General features: G+C 48.4%; 1 pseudogene; it reads right to left on the bottom strand.

Moving 5' to 3' along the window:
- Positions 1–2690: 2690 nt before the first annotated feature.
- Positions 2691–11523, bottom strand: part of LOC129557907 (F-box-like/WD repeat-containing protein TBL1Y) — a 55112-nt pseudogene continuing 46279 nt past the window's right edge.

The raw sequence follows: 11523 nt of genomic DNA, 5'->3' as shown, positions 1-11523 counted from the left end.
TATTCTAGCCTAGAGAATTCTGTGGATTTTACCGTCCATGGGGTCCCAAAGATCAGTTACGACTGAGTGACTTTCACTTTTAGTAAAGCCATAACTTAAATGGGGCTTTTATATTTTCAAGCTTAAAGAGGTTTTTTTTTTTTTTTTTTTTAAGTCCACTCAGTATACTACCAATAGTACTAATATCATTTTGAAATTTTTATGCATATAGAATTCAGCATGATTTTCAATGTTGAATACACTGCCTCTAAAAATTAAAACAGTTGGGCTTCCCTGGTGGCTAACACGGTTAAGAATCCACCTGCAGTGAAGGAGATCTGGTTTCAATCCCTGTGTCCGGAAGGAGGGCATTGCACCCCACTCCAGTATTCTTGCCTGGAGAATCCCAGGGACAGAGGAACCTGGTGGGCTACAGTCCACGGTGTCCCAGAGACATGAACACGAATGAGCGAGTAACACACTCTAAGAAAATCTGAATAAATTTGAACGTTTTCTTTTCCTAAACAGAGTTATTCTTGAAAGCTAATATACAATGTGAAAAATCTAACCCTACATTGTTGAGATGAGTAAAAATGGAGCAGACCTGAAGGTGTAAAATGTGTGTGTCTGTGTGTTTCCAATTTGGCAAAACAGTTTCCCCTTTCTTCAAAGGTTTGTTGATTTCAAGCGAAAGTCCTAACTCTGTGGGGTGAATTCTGTGGTGAAGAGGGGCCACAGAAAAGCCGTATTTTCATGCTAATCACCACGGGGTCACTGTTTATGAAGTGGCACGGATCGAAAGGAGGGCTGTCAGAGACTCAGACTGCTCAGACCTGTCAAGAGCGCTTGCTTTCTGTGGGAGATGAAACATCACTGTTGAGGGCTACTGGTTCTGGAGAATTAACGATCCCCTCCCCGGGAAGGCCTGCTGAAGGGAAAGAGAGCGGACTTCCCCGACCCTGAGCTCTCTGCCCCGACCCCTCCTCCTCGCTACCAAGCATCCCCCTCATGAGTCCTTGTGGCGTTCAGCGCTGCCCTCACCGAGACTGGCTCCTTTTCTACCTACATAGGTTGGGGATCAGGCGGGGCTGCGGAGAGTTCCAGTGCACATGATGCCCTCCTCCCCGTGTCCAGCACATGAGTCAGAATGGCCAGGCATCCGTCGAGTCCCGGTAGACCCGAGCGGCGGACTTCCCCACGACCCGTGGCCTCTCCGCAACTGGGCACCCTTTGCTGCCCCATGGGACACAGTCATGCAACTTGCTCTGGGCTTCCAGCCTCGGGCCTTCCACGCGCTATGCCTGGGCAGCAGGGAGCTCTGCCTGGCACTCGGCCTTCTGCAGCTAAGGCCCGGGCGCTGCCTTCCTGCTCAACCTGAGCACCACCACTGCTTGGGACCTGCTCGGCTGCCTGGGTGGGCGCGCGACCCGCGTGGACTGGGGTGGGGGGAGCGGTGACCTATCGGTGTGCGAGTGAGGGCGCCCGGCCCGCAGGTGGGGACCCTTCCTTGGGAGGTGAGGGTGCACAGCTGGGGACCTCTCCATGCGTGGTTCAGGGCCCGTGCGTACTGCGCGGGTGGAGACACCTCCAGGAACAGTTGAGCACGAGCGGCTTGCTAGTAGCGCTCCCTCTACTCTCGGGGTGAAGACGTTGGACCCGCAAGTAGAGACGCCTCTGTGCATTTTCAGGGCGCGCCTAGGTGCCCGGTTGAGAGCCTGCGGCCCATGGCTGGTCCTCTGTGGGAAGTTGACGTGGTGCGGCTCGCCAGTGGGGACCCCTTCATGCGAGTTGGGGCACACGGTCCACCTACGTGGGGACCACTGTGTGAGCAGTTTAATGCGCATGGCCGGCAAATAGTACTCCCTCAATTTGTGGTTAGGCCTCCCGGCCCCCAAGTAGACGTAGGTAGGGACCACTGAGTGCGGGGTTGAGGATGCACAACTCAACGGTGGGACCCCTCAGTGTGATAGTGAGGACTCCTGGCCCGCAAGTAGGGACCCGTCTGTGTGTTTTCTAGGGCGCATGCACCGCAGGTTCGGACCCCTCCATGCCCAGGTGAGGGCCTGCGGCCCGCGAGTGGGGATCTTTCCGTGTGTGTTTGAAGGTACACTAACCGCGAGTGGGGACCCCTCTGTGCACTGTTGAAGGTGTGTGACCCCCTATTGGGGACGCCCTTCATGGGTGTTGAGTGGGTCCTGTTGTTGAGGACCTCTCCGTGCGCGGTTCAGGGCACACAGCCTGACAGTGGAGTCCCCCTCCGTGTGCGGGTGAGGACGCCCAGCCCACGAGGAGGGACCCAGCTGTGCGTTTTCCAGGGAACAAGTATTGTGGGTCTGGACCCCTCCGTTCCCAGTTGAGGGTGCCCTGCCAGTGAGTGGGGACCTCTCTGTGCTTTTAAGGGTCCATGACCCGCGAGTGCAGACCCCTCAGTGGGAGGTTAAGGGTGCACAGCCCAGTGCTGGGGACCTCTGCGTGTGCAGTTGAGGGCCCATGGACATTGATGGGGACAATTGTGTGTGCAGTTGAGGGTGCAGGGCCCACGGGTGGGGTCCTCTTCGTGTTTGGGTGAGGGATCAAGGCCCGCAGGTGGGGACCACTGTATGCACAGTTGAAGGCACCAGTCCGTGGGTGGGAACCCCTCCGTGACCAGTTGAGGGCCCATGACCTGCGAGTGGGGAACTCTCTGTGACCAGGTGGGAGCCTGTGGCCAGCTAGTGGGGGCAACCTTCATGGGAGTTGAAGGTGCACAACCTTGTGGTGAGGACTACAACTCTGTGCGTGGTTGAGGGCGCATGGCCCATGGGTGGGGAGCCCTTGCTGCGCAGTTGAGGGCATGCATACTGTGGGGGGGACCCCTCCATGCCCAGTTGAGGGCCTACAATTGGGGATCCCTCCATGCGTGGTTGAGGGTCCACGGCCCTCAGGTGTGGACCCCTCCGTGTATGGGTGAGGACGTCCAGCCCATGAGGTCCCTTCCGTGTATGCTTGGGGGCACGCTGCACACGAGTGGGGACCACTCCGTGCGCAGCTGAGGATGCATGGACCGCAGGTGGGAAGCACTGCGTCAGCTGTTGAAGACATATGGCTCATGGGTCTATGTGTGGGGGCCTCTCTGTTCCTAGTTGAGAGCTCGTGGCCCACGAGTGGGCCCTTCATGGGAGTTGAGGGCACACAGCCTCGTGGTGAGGACCACTACATGCATAATTGAGGGTGTGCTGCACACTAGTGGGGACTGCTCCATATGAGGTTGAAGATGTACGGCTTGCGGGTGAGAACCACTGCATGAGCGGTTGACGGTGCACATCTTTTTGGGGGCAACCACTTTATGTGCAGTTGAAGACACACGGCTCATGGGTCTGCGAGTGGGGACCTCTCTGTGCCCAGTTGAGAGCTTGTGGCCCACTAGTGGTGACGACCTTTATGGAAGTTGAGGATGCACATCCTTGTGGTGAGGGCCACTCCGTATGTGCTTGAGGTCTCTTGACCCTTTCAGGTCCCAGCAAGGAGATCCAGTGGGACTCAATGACCACCTCAGCCGCCATGGGGTTCACCCACCCCCCAGGTTCTCCCAGGAGCCTGGGGAAGGCTCCGCTCCCAAGAAGGAGTTGCCAGGTGGCATGCATACATCTGATGAGTCCTTGAACATGCTGTCTGAAGGTAAGAGCCTCTGGGTAGAGGCAGGCCTAGGTTGGGGGCCCCAGGCTCCTCAAGAACTCCTTTGTAAATGACCAGGAGGCTCTCTACCCTGATTTCTGGAACCAGCTTCAGGGCATGAGTGGAAAGGGACCACCTTAATCTTGCAGCTCGTCACTCACCTCTCCTTGTAATGTGAGTGTGGTGCCTTTCATCTGCCTGCATGTCACGTGGCTTCAGTCCTGCTGAACTCTCTGCAACGCCAGGAACTGTCACCCCCACCAGGCTCCTCTGTCCGTGGGGATTCTCCAGGTGAGAATACTGGAGTGGGTTGCCATGCCCTTCTCCAGGGGATCTTCCCCACCCGGGGACTGAGCACTGTAGCCTTGTGTTAATGATCAATAACTCTGCCTTGAGATGCATGATATTCTGAGTCTTGAGGTAAACGGTGACTTCTCACCTGGTGCTGACATTTGCTGTAAGACAACGAAGAGTAGGCAGCCAGACCTCTGGAGATTTTCACGTTGAATTTTGGTTTGTCCACTTCATCCAGGGGTATTTACAATGAAATGCAGGTCACCCATCGTTGGCGTTTCTGCTCTGCCCTCTTCATTTCAAGACTCTTGTACTGTGGTCCTCAAATTGGCCCCCTTTTTAAACTCCTGTTCATCTAATTTGGATGCCCCGGTAACTCTCCAGCCTTTTTACTCGCCTCCCTCACTTTCAGAAGAGGTTCTTTAGTTCTTCGCTTTCTGCCGTGAGGGTGGTGTCATCTGCATATCTGAGGTTATTGATATTTCTCCTGGCAAGCTTGATTCCAACTTGTGCTTCATTCAGTCCATCATTTTGCATGATGTATGTATTTTGCATGAAGTTAAACAAGCAAGGTGATAATATACAGCCCTGATATACTCCTTTCCCAATTTGGAACCAGTCCATTGTTCCATGTCTGATTCTAACTGTTTCTTCTTGACCTGCACACAGATTTCTCAGTAGGCAGGTCAGTGGTCTGGCATTCCCATCTCTTTTAGAATTTTCCAGAGTTTGTTGTGATTCACACAAAAGTTAGAATAGTCACTGAAGCAGAAGTAGATGTTCTGGAATTGTCTTGCCTTTTCTATGATCCAACAGATATTGGCATTTTGATCTGTGGTTCCTCTGTCTTTAAATCCAGCATGAATATCTGGAATTTCTCGCTTCATATACTGAGCTTGGAGAATTTTGAGCATCACATTAAAGCTCTAAGAAAAACTAATTGTAAGATTTAAAGAACTTTTAGATACGAGGCTTAAAAATTTAAGGAATTCTTAGTAACATACAATTTAGGGTACTATGTCAGATATATTTCAAAAGAGCTGGGGAGAGAGAAAGGGTTGAGATTTTCTTAACACCTTTTTGAAACTGAGACTTTATAATGAGTAAGCACTTTCTTAAATTGAAGCAACATTTGTCAAGCTTATTAGAGGCAAGGTGACTTACAAACTAAGTATAAGTAATGCAAGGGCTGTGACAGTAACCTCCAGGAAGGGCTCATGGCATCTGGGTACAGGACTCTTCAACCGGGCCTCTTCCACATGGGCTGAGGACTAGCCCTTCTTGCAAATCTCCTTCAGTATTTCTTGACCTCTAATAGGGTAATAGTGACAGTGATTCTCATAGGATTACATAGACTCTGCGTTATGTGCTTCCATAGTGCTGGGAAAAAGAGGGGATTCAATAAACGCTAAATCTAGTAAGAATGCCTAAGAAATACTGTGATGTGCTGAATCAATTCAGCCGTGTCTGACTCTGTGCTACTCTACAGACTGTAGCCCTCCAGGCTCCTCTGTCCATGGGATTCTCCAGGCCAGAATATTGAAGTGGGTTGCAGTGCCCTCCTCTGGGGGATCTCCCATACATAAGGATTGAATCCGCATCTCTTATGTCTACCTGCATTGTCAGGTGGGTTCTTTACCACTAGGGCCAACTGGAAAGCCCAATAGCATATTCATAAATTGAGTGGGAAGATGAAACAAATGTTGGGGAGGAATAGAATTAAATGGCCCAAGGGGACGTCTCTGGTGGGCCAGGAGTTAAAATTCAGCATTGCCCCTGCAGGGGGCAAGGGTTCAATCCTTAATTGGGAACTAAGCTTCCCACATGCCACGTGGTATGGCCAAAAAAAAAAAATGGTGTTTTTATTTAAAATTTGTTTAATTGGAGACTAATTACTTTACATTATTTTATTGGTTTTTCCATACATTGACATGAATCTGTCCAGGTATACATATGTTCCCTATCTTGAACCCCCCCTCCCACTTTCCTCCCCATCCCATCCCTATGGTTCATCCCAGTGAACCAGCCCTGAGCATCCTGTATCATGTGTTGAACCTGGACTGGCAATTCATTTCACATATGATAATATATATGTTGCAATGCCATTCTCCCAAATCATCCCACTCTCACCTTCTCCCACAGAATCCAAAAGACTGTTCGATACATCTGTGTCTTTTTTCCTCTCTCATATACAGGGTTCTTGTTATCATCTTTCTAAATTCCATATATATGCATTAGTATACTGTATTGGTGTTTTTCTGTCTGGCTTACTTCACTCTGTATAATAGGCTCCAGTTTCATCAACCTCATTAGAACTGATTCAAATGTATTCTTTTTAATTACTGAGTAATACTCCACTGTGTATATGTACCACAGCTTTCTTATCCGTTCGTCTACAGATGGACATCTAGGTTGCTTCCATGTCCTGGCTATTATAAACAGTGCTGCAATGAACATTGGAGTACATGTGTCTCTTTCAATTCTGGATTCCTCAGTGTGTATGCCCAGAAGTGCGATTGCTGGATCATATGGCAGTTCTATTTCTAGTTTTTTAGGGAATCTCCACACTGTTTTCCATAGTGGTTGTACTGGTTTGCATTCTCCACACCCTCTCCAGCATTGATTGGTTGTAGACTTTTGGATAGCAGCCATTCTGACTGGCGTGAAATGGTATTTCATTGTGGTTTTGATTTGCATTTCTCTGATAATGAGTGATGCTAAGCATCTTTTCATGTATTTATTAGCCATTATCAAGGCAGAGCAATCTGAGCTAAAGAGGTGGATTCAGGTCAGTCGCTCAGTGGTGTCCAAATCTGCAACCCCATGGACTGCAGCACGTCAAGGCTCCCTGTCCATCACGAACTCCTGGAGTTTACACAAACTCATGTACATCGAGTTGGTGATGTCATCCAACCATCTCATCCTCTGTTGTCCCCTTCTCCTCCCGCCTTCAGTCTTTCCCAGTGTGAGGGTCTTTCCAGTGAGTCAGCTCTTCCCATCAGATTGCCAAAGGATTGAAGTTTCAGCTTCAGCCTCAGTCCTTCCAATGAATATTCAGGACTGATTTCCTTTAGGATGGACAGGTTGGATCTCCTTGCAGTCCGAGGGACTCTCAAGGGTCTTGTCTAACACCGCAGTTAAAGATGGGGGTTCGGTTCAGTTCACTCAGTCGTGTCTGACTCTTTGCGACCCCTTGAATCACAGCACGCCAGGCCTCCCTGTCCATCACTAACTTCTGGAGTTCACTCAAACTCATATCCCTCAAGTCGGTGATGCCATCCAGCCATCTCATTCTCTGTCGTCCCCTTCTCCTCCTGCCCCCAATTCTTGGTACAAGTCAACAAAAAGAATGACTCCCACAAGACTGTGTGGATCACAATAAACTGTGGAACATTCTGAAAGAGATGGGAATACCACACCACCTGACCTGCCTCTTGAGAAACCTGTATGCAGGTCAGGAAGCAACAGTTAGAACTGGACATGGAACAACAGACTGGTTCCAAAAAGGAAAAGGAGTACGTCAAGGTTGTATATGGTCACCCTGCTTGTTTAACTTATATGCAGTGTACATCATGAGGAACGCTGGACTGGAAGAAGCAGAATTTGGAATCAAGATTGCTGGGAGAAATATCAATAACCTCAGATATGCAGATGACACCACCTTTATGGAAGAAAGTGAAGAGGAACTCAAAGGCCTCTTGATGAAAGTGAAAGAGGAAAGTGAAAAAGTTGCCTTGAAGCTCAATATTCAGAAAACAAAGATCATGGCATCTGGTCCCATCACTTCATGGGAAATAGATGGGGAACAGTGGAAACAGTGTCAGACTTTAATTTTTTGGGCTCCAAAATATCTGCGGACGCTGACTGCAGCCATGAAATTAAAAGAGGCTTACTCCTTGGAAGGGAAGTTATGACCTCCTAGATAGTATATTAAAAAGCAGAGACATTACTTTGCCAACCAAGATCCGTCCAGTCAAGGCTATGGTTTTTCCAGTGGTCATGTATGGATGTGAGAGTTGGACTGTGAAGAAAGCTGATCATCGAAGAATTGATGCTTTTGAACTGTGGTGCTGGAGAAGACTCTTGAGAGTCCCTTGGACTGCAAGAAGATCCAACTAGTCCATTCTAGAGATCAATCCTGGGTGTTCCCTGGAAGGACTGATGTTAATACTGAAACTGCAATACTTTGGCCACCTCATGCGACGAGTTGACTCACTGGAAAAGACTCTGATGCTGGGTGGGATTGGGTGCGGGAGGAGAAGGGGACGACAGAGAATGAGATGGCTGGATGGAATTACCAGCTCGATGGACATGCGTCTGGGTGAACTCCGGGAGTTCGTGATGGACAGAGAGGCCTGGCATGCTGTGATTCATGGGGTCACAAAGAGTAAGACACGACTGAGCGACTGAACTAACTGAACTGATGAGACCCCTGCGTCTATACCACAGGCTGTGCATTGAGGCCAGAACCCTCAGGAACCAGTGGTCTTTTTGAAGAAAGTGGTTATCTCGGAAATGAGATAAGACTGCCTTAATCTTGGGCATGTTTCAGTTCTTCTTTCCAGCCACTTTGATTTCATAAGACAGAAAATACTGTTACATGTCAGAGAAAAGCCCAGAGATACAAACTCCAAGTGGTAAGTACGCTTAGACCTCTCCCCGTCTGCATTGTTAGGAAACTTGAACTGTTTATCATATCTTTAAGCCTGTATCTGCTACTTTAGGATTCACTTCCAGGCCGACAGACTTTCACCAAGCCTGCGTAATTGTCTAATGCGGTGTCTGGCACTTACTCACCACTTAACAGAAAAGTCAACTGAATTCAAACAAAGATTCCCTAAGCACTTGCAACCTGGTCAACACCATTTTAGCTGAGGCAGGGCCTGGGGTGTGAGTGTCTCTGAGAAGAATCACATGGGGAACTTATAAATAAAGAAAGACTTAGAAATAAATAAAAGCTGAATTGAGTATTATTTGGTGGTGGGAAGCTGGAGAGAGGCATGTGGGGATGAGATACATCAAGGGGTGTTTACAGATTCTGCATTTTTATCTTGGGGCCAGCAAAAGGGCAGTTAAGGTTTCTGAGCAGAGACAGAACACTTACTAACCTAGTGACTGGAAAATTCCATGGATGGAGGAGCCTGGTGGGGCTAAAGTCCACAGGGTCACAAAGAGTCAGACACCACTGAGCAACTTCACTTTCACTACCATGGCAACAGTTCACAGTGAGGGTATCTGTGTATAATTTCTAATGAAAACATGAGTTCAAAATACAAGGAGCATCTTTGTAAAGAATCAGGATTTCCCACAATCCCTCCCATCTTTCCAATAATCCCTTGCTTTTACATACGCCTTCTCATGGGTGTAAACTAGTGATTTCCAGACTCCCACCACTGACAGTGACCAACACCAGTGCCCACAGGTGCACAGAAACCTCGCTGTGAGTATGAAGAACACCTCGAAGAACTTTTAGGAACATCACCCAGATGTGGGCCCCTAAAGAAAAACCAAAAATGTTCTCTGCTCTGTGAGTGTAAACTCATATTTTTAAAATAACCTGGGGAAGGCAGGTGATGGGGGCGGGGGAGTTCTCAATGGACAAATATTTTTAGAATCACTCTAGCAGAGGGTTCCATGAAAGTGAGAGATGAAAGTTAGGTAAAAGCCTGGGCAATCTGGTCTCAACCCAGTTTATGTCATAGCGCAAAGAGACCTCCTTGGAGCTGTGCCAGAGCTACCAGCGTGCTGCTGTAACTACAGAAGCCGGAGTTCCAGCACACTTGTTTACTGGTGGTGAAGTCCCACAATGCAACATTCACCCTGTTGGGTTCAAACAGAGGTCAACCAGATCCTTCAGCAGCAAGGCTTGGGAATGCTCAGAGATTCACCCTAGATCCACCGTGTGAGAGCACCCTCCGTCAGCTTGGCAAGGCTTACAAAAACCAGAGAGAGAGAGGAAAACAAAAAACAAAAAACAGGCAGGGCTGCACGCCAGGCAACACTGGGGCAGAATCTGGAAACAGTCCAGGTCTGGCGCCACTCCCACGCAGGGTCAGCTTATGGCCAGAGAACATGTGGCTCTTTGGGGTGACTCACAAGCATGGCCAAATACAGCCCATCTGGCCGTCTCTGTGTCAGTTCTCAGCTGCCTATCACCAGGGGGACATCGCTTCAAAGTGACCATGTCACTTCTGTTTACTGATTCAGTTCAGTTCAGTTCAGTCACTCAGTAGTGACTGACTCTTTGCAACCCCATGAATCACAGAACGCCAGGCCTCCCTGTCCATCACCAACTTCCGGAGTTCACTCAAACTCATGTCCATCGAGTCGGTGATGCCATCCAGCCATCTCATTCTCTGTCGTCCCCTTCTCGTCCTGCCCTCAATTTTTCCCAGCATCAGAGTATTTTCCAGTGAGTCAACTCGTCGCATGAGGTGGCCAAAGTATTGCAGTTTCAGCTTTAGCATCAGTCCTTCTAAAGAACATCCAGGGTCGATCTCCTTTAGAATGGACTAGTTGGATCTCCTTGCAGTCCAAGGGTCTCTCAAGAACCTTCTCCAGCACCACAGTTCAAAAGCATCAATTCTTCGATGATCAGCTTTCTTCACAGTCCAACTCTCACATCCATACATGACCACTGGAAAAACCATAGCCTTGACTGGACGGACCTTGGTTGGCAAAATAATGTCTCTGCTTTTTATTATACTATCTATGTTGGTCATAAATTCCCTTCCAAGGAGTAAGCCTCTTTTAATTTCATAGCTGCAGTCAGCATACACAGTGATTTTGGAGCCCCCCCAAAAATAAAGTCTGACACTGTTTCCACTGTTTCCCCATCTATTTCCCATGAAATGATGGGACCAGATGCCATGATCTTTGTTTTCTGAATGTTGAGTTTCAACCCAACCTTTTCACTATCCTCTTTCATTTTCATCGAGAGGCTTTTTAGTTCGGCTTCACTTTCTGCCATCAGGGTGGTGTCATCTGTATATCTCTGGTTATTATTATTTCTCCCAGCAATCTAGATTCCGGCATGTGCTTCTTCCAGCCCAGCGTTCCTCCTTATATGATGTACTCTGCATATAAGTTAAATAAGCAAGGTGACAATATACAACCTTGATGTTCTCCTTTTCTTTTTTGGAACCAGTCTGTTGTTCCATGTCCAGTTCTAACTGTTGCTTCCTGACCTGCATACAGGTTTCTCAAGAGGCAGGTCAGGTGGTGTGGTATTCCCATCTCTTTCAGAATTTTCCACAGTTTATTGTGATCCACACAGTCAAAGGCTTTGGCATAGTCGATGAAGCAGAAATTAGAGCGGCATAAAGGGAACTGGTCACAGTCTGCACATGTCTGCCTGCATCGTGTGCAGCACCAGGTTACTGAGGTCCAGCCTCGGCTGAGTCCAGGGATACCCTTAGGTTGAGCGGCATCGACAAAAAAGAAAGAGAAAAAGTGAGTCATGTCTTGATTGAGAGCAGAATCAAGACTTTTATTTATTTATTTATTTTGCATCAGTGTTTATATAACCTATACTAGTAAAATTCTAAAGGGGAGTGAACAAAGTCAGGTTAATATTACAGCAGTTTGCCCTTTACA

The sequence above is a fragment of the Moschus berezovskii genome, chromosome Y (assembly GCF_049115385.1).
Source record: "Moschus berezovskii isolate FMDL1 chromosome Y, NW_MosBer_1.0, whole genome shotgun sequence".
Lineage (NCBI taxonomy): Eukaryota > Metazoa > Chordata > Mammalia > Artiodactyla > Moschidae > Moschus > Moschus berezovskii.
Note: the sequence above shows the minus strand (reverse complement) of the source record. Positions and strands in the feature narration are given on the sequence as shown.